The sequence below is a fragment of the Dendropsophus ebraccatus genome, chromosome 8 (assembly GCF_027789765.1).
Source record: "Dendropsophus ebraccatus isolate aDenEbr1 chromosome 8, aDenEbr1.pat, whole genome shotgun sequence".
Taxonomy (NCBI): Eukaryota; Metazoa; Chordata; class Amphibia; order Anura; family Hylidae; genus Dendropsophus; species Dendropsophus ebraccatus.
In genome coordinates, this window is record NC_091461.1 from 706,360 (window position 1) to 718,363 (window position 12,004).

The following is a 12,004-nucleotide window of genomic DNA, read 5'->3' on the forward strand; positions in this document are numbered from 1 at the left end:
TCCTTTTCTTTACTTAATTTACTTGGCTTTCTCACCCTTCCCCCTCCCACTTCTTCTTCTCCAACCACCTGATGACCATCTGGAGACAATGTAGTACACTTGTGGCTGACACTTCAGCTTCTCTCTTTCTGGGGAGCTCCCTAACCCCTTTAGTCTCTTTCATATCTCCCCCTTCCCCCGTCCTTATGTGTTCTTCTTCTGTGACTGTTTGTATAAATGTTCAGCTCACACCACTGTTCAGTATGGTTACACGGCTGATGACGTATTGACGATTAAGTGTGAAATCCCAACTCAGGGCTTAAGCTATGGGTTGCTGACTCGGGTTTTTTGATTTACTATACGGTTCCAGTCAACTAAGTTAGACTTACCTTATTAGCCCTTAACATGAGGAATCTATTCACTGTTATGCTACAGCTGCTTTCTACGTCGCAGCCTATTGTACTATATGCTGACCGCATTATGTGAAATAACTATACATGTACATGTTTGTTTACTTTAAAATCTCTTTTAATAAACCTTTATTGAACCATAAAGCAACACTTCTACTGCTAATGCAGTGCTAAACACCAACGGAGAGGACAAGTCAGGGATCATCCCAACCCACGCATGAACATCTGTAAGAGTGGAGGACAGTATCCTAAAACTAGAGGAACAGGGAGGGCGAAAGAGGGCATAGCATCAGCCCGTACATGAAGGGGTGGGCAGCAGGGGGTTAAGAGGAGTAGGGCTGAGGAGATTCACGTGGAGAGCACCGGGTAGGGAGCAGGTGGCTAGGGACGCTACGCTGGGCCAATCAGGGGGCAGTTTGGGGCATAGGTAGGCATGTTTTAGGGGGCCAGATATATAGGAAGGGGGAGGGGCTTACCCACTGGCTCCTCGTGTCCAGACCTGGAAGCGGCGAACTTCTGCTGCTGCCCTGCTGGAAACATGGAGCAAGAAGACTTCGCTGCTTCTGACTGTGGCTTGTCATGGGGCTGCCTGGCTACAGGAACAGATCCTTGCAGCCCATGGGGAAGCGGGGGGCGAGGTAGGTTCCCAGGGTGCCCGTCCCCCTGTATGCCGCCAGAGCGGCTCAGCCCCGACTTGCCCCGCCGCGTAGGGTGCCCTGTCCAGGACCCTCCAGCCCCTGCTGTCCGGTCTCCTTCCGCCCAGTCTGGCAGGGCTGCTGGGAGGAATCCCAGAGCGCAGCGGGGCTCCGGTGCTGGGAGCGAGGCACGTGCAGCAGCCTCTGTCTCCCCTGCACCGGCTTCTGCCTCCGGAGCTGCAATGGCTGGCCCCTCCAACCACCAGTCACAGGGGGCAGCCAGGAAGCCTGTGAATGCCGGGACCAGGCCTCACAGGAAGAGCGTCGGGAGGAGGAGTGGCAAGTCCCAAAGGAGGCCCGAGGGTGAGTCCCGGAGGGTGACGTCAGAGGGCGTGCAGGTGGAGGCTAGGTGCTCTGAGGACCCGGAGGCCTCATGCACTGCATCCACAGCAGCCCCTTTCCGGTGCGGGGGCGGAGCCTGGCCCTTCGGCCAGCGACCAGGTCCTGGGGGCCTCTTCAGATGATGAGCGTGGGGACTTGGAAGATGGACAAGTCGGAGATCGTCCTGTGCCTACAGTGTCTGTGCGTTGTGCCTTCTGTATGGTCCCCTGTGTCATGTGGTGTGAGTGGTGGAGGTGCGAATTTGTCTGAAGGTCAGGATCAGGGGGCGGTGGGGGTCAGTTTGCTGGGGGCGGTGAGGCGGTTGTACAGTTTTTGTCTGGAATGCGTGAGCTGATGTTGCAGAGTGTTACGGCTAGGGCGGGTCACATGTTGCCAGTGTCGGCATGAGTGGGTGGCGGCTCTGCGCCTGTCCCGACTACGGCACCCAGTGTGTTGAGTGCATCGGCGGGAACTTCAGGAGCGTCATACGGGTCAGTAGCAGTGTCTGCGTGGGTGGTGGGGGTGCCTGCTGCGGCGAGTGCGGTTGCCGACGTGTCCGTTAGGCTCAATGACGGGGCGCAAGGTGAGGTGTATGTCTGCTTTGATGGGCCCTTAGGGGCCCATCTCAAGCAAGAGGTACGCAAAAAGATATTGTGGGATGAGTATGTGGAGATTTTCTCCCTCCTGCAATTGGAAAATTTTAATTTGGACAAAGGGAAGCCCGACGAGAGTAAAAAGGAGGAGGAGAGGCGGCGGTATCGGCTGATACCGCGCATTTTCTCCAACTGGCTGCAGGCTTTCGCAATACTGGCAAGTGTCGTGGGGGAAAAGGCTCCTCAGAACTGTTGAGCCCTGTTCTGCAACCTAGATTCCATAGGGGAAGCCTATCGGGTTTATGGTGGCACAGCATGGCTCAGGTATGATGAGCAGTTTAGCGGTGCGTCCGTCCTTGAAGTGGGATCACAAGTACATAGCCTTGTGGATGCGTCTCATGGTGGCCGTGAGGGCTCTATCGCAGCCTTTTCGTGCGGGAGCCTAAGTGAGTATCCAGACCGGGAGGCAGCGATGTTGTTGAATGGTTTTCGGATTCCTTTTTTACCAGACGCTCCAGTTTCTCGCCCACCTAACCTGAAGTCGGCTAGGTTGTGCCCGGAATTTGTGGGAGAAAAATTGGGCAAGAAGGTGGCCCTGGGGGCGCATGGCGAGCCCGTTTTTGGACCCACCGTGGCCTCACCTGCGGGTTTCTCCTTTGAGTCTGGTCCCAAAGAAGGAGCCTAATTCCGCTTAATCCATCATTTGTCCTATCCGATGAGCTTACTGGTGAACGATGGAATGGAGCAGGATTCCTGCTCTGTTTCATACGTTTCATTTGATCAGGCGGTTGAGTGGGTGCAACGTGTGGACCTGGTGCTCTCATGGCCAAGACGGACATTGAGGCTGCATTTCGTCTACTACCGGTGCATCCGGATAGTTTTCATTTGTTGGGGTGCATGTGGGAGGGAAATTACTTTGTGCACTGTTGCCTTCCCATGGGGTGCTCTATTTCGTGTTCTTATTTAGAAACTTTTAGCACCTTTTGTGGAATGGGTCGTGCGCAGGGAGTCGGGTCTGCAGTCGGTGCTGCACTTCCTGGATGACTTCCTGTGCGTCAGGCCTGCACAGTCCACTAAGTGTTCCCTTCTCCTGCACCCGGTGGAGCAAGTGGCTAGCAGATTCGGCATTCCGTTGGCACCGGACAAAACTGAGGGGCCAGCTACGGTTATCCGTTTTTTGAGTATCGAAATCGACTCTGTGGCAATGGAGTGCCGATTACTTGAGGACAAATTGGTGGATCTGCGGGGGTTGGTGAGCGTTTTTTTTAGTATTCCGCGAAGTGCATCTCCGTCAGTTGCAGTCTTTCCTTGGCAAGCTTAATTTTGCTTGCCGTATCATGCCAATGGGGCGAATATTCTGTTGGCGCTTGCTACGGCGGGGGTTCGGTCTCCTATGCATCGTGTCCGGCTGATGGCGGATCACAGAGCAGATTTGCAGGTTTGGGCAACTTTTCTGGATTGTTATAATGGGCGGTCCATGTGGATTAATGATTGGGTTGAGAATGTGGATTTGGAACTTTTTACAGATGCGTCCGGCTCAGTTGGTTTTGGGGCCTATCTGAGTGGTAAGTGGTTTGCGGGTGAATGGCCTGCGAGTTGGCGTGAGGCAGGGTTAGTGCGTAATTTGGCCCTGTTGGAATTGTTTCCGATAGTGGCGGCATTCGAGGTGTGGGGGGAAAGGTTTCGCAAAAAAAAGGTTCACTTTTGTGATAATCTGGCGGTTGTGCAGGCTGTTAACAGCTTGACGGCCTCCTCGCCGCCGGTGGTGAGGTTGTTCATAGGTTGGTTTTGAAAGGTCTTGTATTGAGTGCTTGGGTGTCATCTTCCTGGGGTTTCGAATTCCATCGCTGATTCCCTTTCTCGTTCGCAGTTGGTTCCGTTTGTTGGCCCTGGAAGCGGAGCAGCATGGGAAGCCTGTTCGGACCTGCTTATGGGAGGTGGTCTCAGGACGGCCTTTGGCCTGATGGAACGTCCAGTCTCCAGGAGTATGGGGAGGAGTCATGCAGCTGCGTGGCGCGAGTGGTTGCTTCTCTGCAGGCAATGGGAATCTGATGGTGTACACGGTGATCTCGTTCCGGTGTTGCTGGGCTTTTTTGGGGATGCTTTTGGGACGGGGGTGTCTGCTTCTGGGATAGTCAGGAAGTTGGCAGGCTTGGCCTATTGGTTTAAGCTGTTGGGGGTACGGGATGTTACTAAGGATTTTGTGGTACGCCAGGCTTCGTTTGGGTTTAGAAAGTCTCGGGTGTCCAAGGATGGGAGGAGGCCGGTGTCCTTTGAGATCTTTGTTAGGTTGGTGAGTGTGCTGGGGGACCTGTGTTCCGATGGTTATGAGACCTTGTTGTTTTGGAAAGCTTTTTCGCTTGCTTTTTTCGGTGCCTTCCGGATTAGTGAGCTTGTGAGCCAGTCGTGTGGTGCGGGTGGGGGTCGCTCTAAGACTGATCGGGCTGCTAAGGGTAGATGGATTTTGTGATATGAAGTCCCGCGTTCAGTGGTTTGTCCAGTGGATTGTGTGCGTGCTTTCTTGGCGCTTCGACCGGTTAACTTTGAGGGGTCGTTTTTGGTTCATCAGGATGGGATGGTGCTTTCGAGCTATCAGTTTGTGGCTGTATTTCGCCAAGGATTGACGCGGTTGGGTTTGCCTGACAAGGAATTTGCTTCACATTCTTTCCGCATAGGGGCGGCTACTAAAGCTGTGCGGTGGGGACTTGAGGAATCTGTGGTGCGTCAGATTGGGAGATGGGAGTCTGCTAGATTCCGCTCGTATGTTCGTTTGGATTTGATGTAAAGGTGGGTGGATTGCCTGTTTTGCTTATTGGCCTGGTTTGTATTTTTCTTTTCTTCTACATCCGGTTTGTTTAATTTGGTTTCTCTGCCATTTCTACGTCCATAGGGTTGCGTCTCGTGCGGACATTAGATTGGAGGGCAGACAGCTGGGTTTCCCGCGGGCGTCAGTCAATATTCAGTCGTTTGGCATTCGTGGCATGCTGTGGAGTGGAGTGTTACCTGAAGTCCACTATTATTCAAGGTTGGATCCGGCGCCGGATGTGTTAGTTCTTCACATGGGGGGCAATGACCTAGCCGTGCGCTCATCCAGGGACTTGACTCGGGATGTCAAATTCTATCTCCTTTGTCTTTGGTCATTGTTCCCCTGGGTGATTGTTGTGTGGTCGGAGGTGGTTGCCCAATTCAACTGGTGGCACGCCCGTTCAGTGGACAGGTTGAACAGAGGTGTCCATGTTTGTGGCACGGAATGGGGGCCTGGTGGTCAGGCACAGGAAACTGGAGGTTCCGGATTGGGGTTTTTTGGATGGGCATGGTGTTCATCTCAGCGATGTGCGGATGGACCTGTGGTCCTCGGACTTGCAGGATGGGATAGAAAAGGCCATTAAGGTGTGGCGGGACGCTCAGGCTTAAGGGGTCGAGCTTGCTCGTGGTGGCGGAGGGGTGGTCATGGATGGCACTGTGTGAGGAGGTATTTTAGTTAAAGGTGGCAATCCCCTCTCCTTTATATCGTAAGGAGGTTGGGGACCTGGTTGGTGGTTTACCGCTTAAGCAATGTGCTCTGAGATTCCTTAAGAATCAGTGGAAGCAGTGTGGGCATATTTACCAGCCCCGAGTCGGCGCGGTGCGACTGGGGATCTCAGGTTTTTATACTGTTGATAGGCTATCCATGACCTCCCTGATTATGTGCACTGTGAGTTATGAGTTGATATGCTGGTTATGTTTATGGGGGAGTTGTTTACATATGAGGAATGTTATATTTATATTTTATTTTATTTTCAATAAAAGGCTACTGTGGCCGTTAATTTCCAACGTCAAGCAGGTGTTGTCATTATTTTAGGTAAGTGGGAAAGGGGGGAGTGTTTTAGGTAAAGGTTACAAACACCCCCGTAGTATGCCATACCCCTAATCATGATCTGGATAGAGCAAAGCAGCCAAGAGCCTACGTACTCTATCTCGCAGTGCAGGTGAAACCAGGTAACTTCGGACACCTTGCTCAACTCAGGTAACAAGGTCTGGGGCTTGTGTTACCCTTGTAGGACGGGTGTAATCGGTTATATTTGATAATAGTCGCAGAAGGCTATAACCAGATCTCATCTACCCTGCTGCCTCCTATCATCCTCCTCTACACCACACCGCCCCTCTAACATCATACGTATCCTCCCCACCGGATCTCATCTACCCTGCTGCCTCCTATCATCCTCTCCACCACACCGCCTCTCTAACATCATACGTATCCTCCCCTCCGGATCTCATCTACCCTGCTGCCTCCTATCATCCATCCTCCTCTACACCACACCGCCTCTCTAACATCATACGTATCCTCCCCACCGGATCTCATCTACCCTGCTGCCTCCTATCATCCTCCTCTACACCACACCGCCCCTCTAACATCATACGTATCCTCCCCACCGGATCTCATCTACCCTGCTGCCTCCTATCATCCATCCTCCTCTACACCACACCGCCTCTCTAACATCATACGTATCCTCCACCATCCTCTACACATCAGGCAGCCCTGGCACACTGACCTAACTAAACAACTAAGATGAGTTTTCAGGACTGCTTTACTTTACTCATATCCTCTGTTTCACAAAACTAGGCGACTGTTAAACACCTTCACTCCCCCCCCCCCCCCCCCCCCCACTCCTCATCTCTGCTGAGAACTTTCATCTTACATTCCCTCTCATTCCTGATGTTGCAGTTCAACTAGGACAGTCATCCAACAAGGGTTTTAGGTTGCCCACCCCTTGATACACTGACACAGCACCTCTTGATTTGTAGGGGTTTGGGTTGTGCAGAGCGTCACACGCTAATGAGCATTGAGTCCAAGTAACTTAACCAGTTAATGTTTTTACTGAAGAAAACTTATTAAAGAACACTAGTGCAGTACAAGTTATGCAGACTCTTGAACACAGGTGTAAATGGTACACGATACAAGACTTGCTGTCTGAGATCCCTTGGACGGGAGTTGACCTTGAAATATACTTGGTTTAGATAGTTGGGGATAAGTTGCAGTTTGACCGTGTTAAGTTTATCTTAAAATGGCACTTGTCTTTATGGTGGTGTGGGGCAGTGTAGATAATCAAGGGAAGGGGGCTTACCCAGAACTTAAGGTTCTCAACAAGAGGGGGCTCTGACCACCTTGGCACTGGAAAAAAATACCTGCTTCCACCGGGATGACTGTCCGCCTTGGCTATCCTGCGGGCACTGAGTGTCACATGATCAGGGATGCAGACCAACAAATATTTCACTGTTGTATTAACAGGTCACACAAATGGACTCCAGATTATAAAAAAGGATTATTACAGATTATAAAGGATTTCTGACTGTTATGGAACTAGTCCTGTGCTCCCATTATGTGACTCCTGGATGACTGATGGATAGATATAGGTCAACCTGATGTGTGAAGGATATAAGGCCGATGTTGAGAAGAATTCAGAACACGTTTAAATCTGTAAGCTACTTTAGTGACACAGCCACACGGACCTATGAATAGGCACTGTGTGTTCCTTATATTCCTAGAACGTGTTCCTTATATTCCTAGAACGTGTTTCTTATATTCCTAGAACGTGTTGCCTGTAGTCTGTGTTGTTCCTGAGTCTTAGTGTGTGTTCCTTATAATCTTTGTATATCTGCCTTATTGTCTTAGTATTTGCTCCTCTTATTCTTAGTGTGCGTTCCTTGTAGTCTCAGGCTATGTTCACACTGCGTAAGTTCCGTAGTAATCATGGCCGTTGTTCACGATTTGCAACAATGGCTGTGATTACTAGCTGTCTAGGGAACGCTCCATTGTGTGCAGTAGGGAATTCAGATGGATGCGCCCGCATCCGAATTCAGCAGCAGTGGAGATCATCCAGCCGATACTGCAGTTACAGCCGGGATGACCTTCTCTGACATCGGCCGGTGTCTTACGCCATGTGAACATGGCCTCAGTGTGTGTTCCTTACAGTCTTAGTATTTGCTCTTTGTAGTCTAAGTGTGTGTTCCTTATAGTCTTAGTAAGTAGTAGACTTAGTCTTTGCTCCTTGTAGTTTTAGGACATGTTCCTCATAGTCTTGGTACATCTGCCTTATTGTCTTAGTATTTGCTCCTCATATTCTTAGTACGTGTTCCTTAGTCTTAGTCTTTGCTCCTTGTAGTCCAAGTGTGTGTTCCTTATAGTCTTAGCGTGTGCTCCTTACAGTCTTAAGGCTGGGTTCACACTATGTATATTTGAGGCTGTATTTGGTCCTCATGTCAGGTCCTCATAGCAACCAAAACCAGGAGTGGATTGAAAACACAGAAAGGATCTGTTCACACAATGTTGAAATTGAGTGGATGGCCGCCATATAACAGTAAATAACGGCCATTATTTCAATACCACAGCCGTTGTTTTAAAATAACAGCAAATATTTGCCATTAAATGACGGCCATCCACTCAATTACAACATTATGTGAACAGAGCCTTTCTGTGTTTTCAATCCACTCCTGGTTTTGGTTGCTATACAGCCTCACAAATACAGCCTCAAATATACATAGTGTGAACCCAGCCTCAGGCTGGGTTCACACGCTGTAACTGTGCGGCTGTATTTTTTATGCGGCTGTAAATGTGCGGGTGAAACTACGGCCGTGGGAAAAAATAGACATGCGGCTCAAAACATACGGTCATTTACTTGGAAATCTGGTTCAACTAAAAATAACAAATAAAATGTTAAGAAAGTGATGGAAACACCTCCGGATGCATCTGGGAAAGCAGGGAAACAGTTTACATGAATCGCTATTACCGGGGTTTGCGATCCTCTGCACTATAGCCGATGTCTCTCATGGTTAATATATTGAATTAATAAAACACATTTTCTTTGTAATAAAGTCCCTTTTATTGTTAAATAATTAAATGTAAACGATTCCATCATTTTGCAATTAAATATACTGTTAAAATAAATATATATATATAAATAAATGTATATTTATCTATATATTTATTTTTTGACAGTATATTGAATTGCACAATGATGGATTCGTTAGAAATAAATTATTGACCAACGAAACTGAATTTATTTAAACGAAAATGTGTTTTCTTAATTAAATATTAATTAGTACAGGAAACTCCATAAGCCGGTAATTCATATTGCCGGCAATAGAGCTTTCTGTACTAATCATCACTTTACTTTAATGAAAACATCAAATGTTTCTTCTAATTATGTTATGACAATAGTATTATTAGAAGAAACATTTAGAATTATATCTGCGCTCAGCTGATTGGCTGTTCGGCTGAGCGCACATATAATGAGCGGGTCCGCAGTACAGTGACTTCATTGTGCTGCGGACCAGCGAAGAGACAACATCGGGGTGAGTATAGAGCTCTCCCCACCCCCTCCCCGGCACTGCACCCCTCCCAGCAAGGAAGGGGGGTCACTTAACCCCTTCCTTGCTGGGATGGGTGCAGTCTGACATCAGTCTGGCCCCCAGGGGGTTAAGGGGGATGCAATACATCCTCCCTTAACCCCTTGGGGGCCAGACTGTAAGCAGCGATCTGTAAAGATGCTGCATACTGTAAGGAGCACAACACCGCTCACAATGATGGGTGTTGTGCTCCTGTTTGTGTGTTTTTGTGTGTTTCTCCCTTTTTGTTTTTCAGATATCGGTATCCTGGGGATTACGTCGGATTCCATGGACTACGTCGATGACCAGCGTTTTTTTTATGTTTTTTTTAATAAAATGGTCAATGAGGGGTGTGGGGGTGTTTTTATTTGAATAAAAAAATTTGTAAACTTGTGTCTTGTCTTTATTTCTTTACTTTATAGACTTAGTAGTGGAAGCCGTCTAATAGACGGAATCCATTACTAAGTCGGGGCCTAGTGTTAGCCGGTATAAAATGGCTAACACTAACCCCCTATTGTTACCCCAGTACCCAATGCCACCAGGGGTACTGGGAAGAGCCGGGTGCCAGTGGTCCTGGAGCGTCAATATTGGTGCTCCTGGACCGGGCGGCAGCGGGCTGGTAAGATTTAGGCTAGGGAGGGCCTAAGACAATGGCTCTTCCCACCCTGGTGTTACCAGGCTGCTGTCGTTTGGTTTTTAACCCGGCTGGTTATAAAAATAGGGGGGGACCCTATGCGTTTTTTTTTTTAAATAAATTAAATAATTTAAAAAAAAACGCATAGGGTCCCCCCTATTTTTTATAACCAGCCGGGTTAAAAACCAAACGACAGCAGCCTGGTAACACCAGGGTGGGAAGAGCCATTGGTTTAGGCCCTCCCCAGCCTAAATCTTACCAGCCTGCTGCCGCCCGGTCCAGGAGCGCCAATTTTGACGCTCCGGGACCACTGGCACCCGGCTCTTCCCAGTACCCCTGGTGGCATTGGGTACTGGGCTAATAATAGGGGGTTAGTGTTAGCCATTTTATACCGGCTAACACTAGGCCCCAACTTAGTAATGGATTCCGTCTATTAGACGGCTTCCACTACTAAGTCTATAAAGTAAAGAAATAAAGACAAGACACAAGTTTACAAATTTTTTTACTCAAATAAAAACACCCCCACACCCCTCATTGACCATTTTATTAAAAAAAACATAAAAAAAAACGCTGGTCATCGACGTAGTCCACGGAATCCGACGTAATCCCCAGGATACCGATATCTGAAAAACAAAAAGGGAGAAACACACAAAAAACACACAAACAGGAGCACAACACCCATCATTGTGAGCGGTGTTGTGCTCCTTACAGTATGCAGCATCTTTACAGATCGCTGCTTACAGTCTGACCCCCAAGGGGTTAAGGGAGGATGTATTGCATCCCCCTTAACCCCCTGGGGGCCAGACTGATGTCAGACTGCACCCATCCCAGCAAGGAAGGGGTTAAGTGACCCCCCTTCCTTGCTGGGAGGGGTGCAGTGCTGGGGAGGGGGTGGGGAGAGCTCTATACTCACCCCGATGTGTCCTCTTCGCTGGTCCGCAGCACAATGAAGTCACTGTACTGCGGACCGGCTCTTTATATGTGCGCTCAGCCGATCAGCCAATCAGCTGAGCGCACATATAATTCTAAATGTTTCTTCTAATAATGCTATTGTCATAACATAATTAGAAGAAACATTTGATGTTTTCATTAAAGTAAAGTGATGATTAGTACAGAATGCTCTATTACCGGCAATATGAATTAACGGCTTATAGAGCTTCCTGTACTAATTAATATTTAATTAAGAAAACACATTTTCGTTGAAATAAATTCAGTTTCGTTGGTCAATAATTTATTTCTAACGAATCCATCATTGTGCAATTCAATATACTGTCAAAAAATAAATATATAGATAAATATACATTTATTTATATATCTATTTTTTTTAACAGTATATTTAATTGCAAAATGATGGATTCGTTAGAAATAAATTATTGATCAACGAAAGTGTCTTGATTACAAAGAAAATGTCTTTGATTAATTTAATATATTAACTATTAGAGGCATCGGCATTCGGCATCATTGCCGGCTATTTTTGAAGTACTCCGTACGGACCGCCTGTCAATCCACGGCCGCATATTCAGCCGCAAACAATGGTCTTGTTCATTTTTTACGGGTCCGTTTACGATAGGGCCGTAGATTCATACATAGTGTGCACTGTGCAGCCGCATATCCTATACTTCCAAGCATACACACGAACCACCAAAAATACCGCCGCACAATTACAGCCGCAAATACAGCCGCACTCTTACAACGTGTGAACCGAGCCTTAGTGTGTGTTCCTTACAGTCTTAGTGTGTGCTCCTTATAGTCTTAGTGTGTGCTCCTTATAGTCTTAGTGTGTGCTCCTTACAGTTTTAGGCTGGGTTCACACTACGTATATTTCAGTCAGTATTGTGGTCCTCATATTGCAACCAAAACCAGGAGTGGATTAAAAACACATAAAGGATCTGTTCACACAATGGTGAAATTGAGTGGATGGCCGCCATATAACAGTAAATAACTGCCATTATTTCAATATAACGGCCGTTGTTCTAAAATATCAGCAATATTTTCCATTAAATGGCG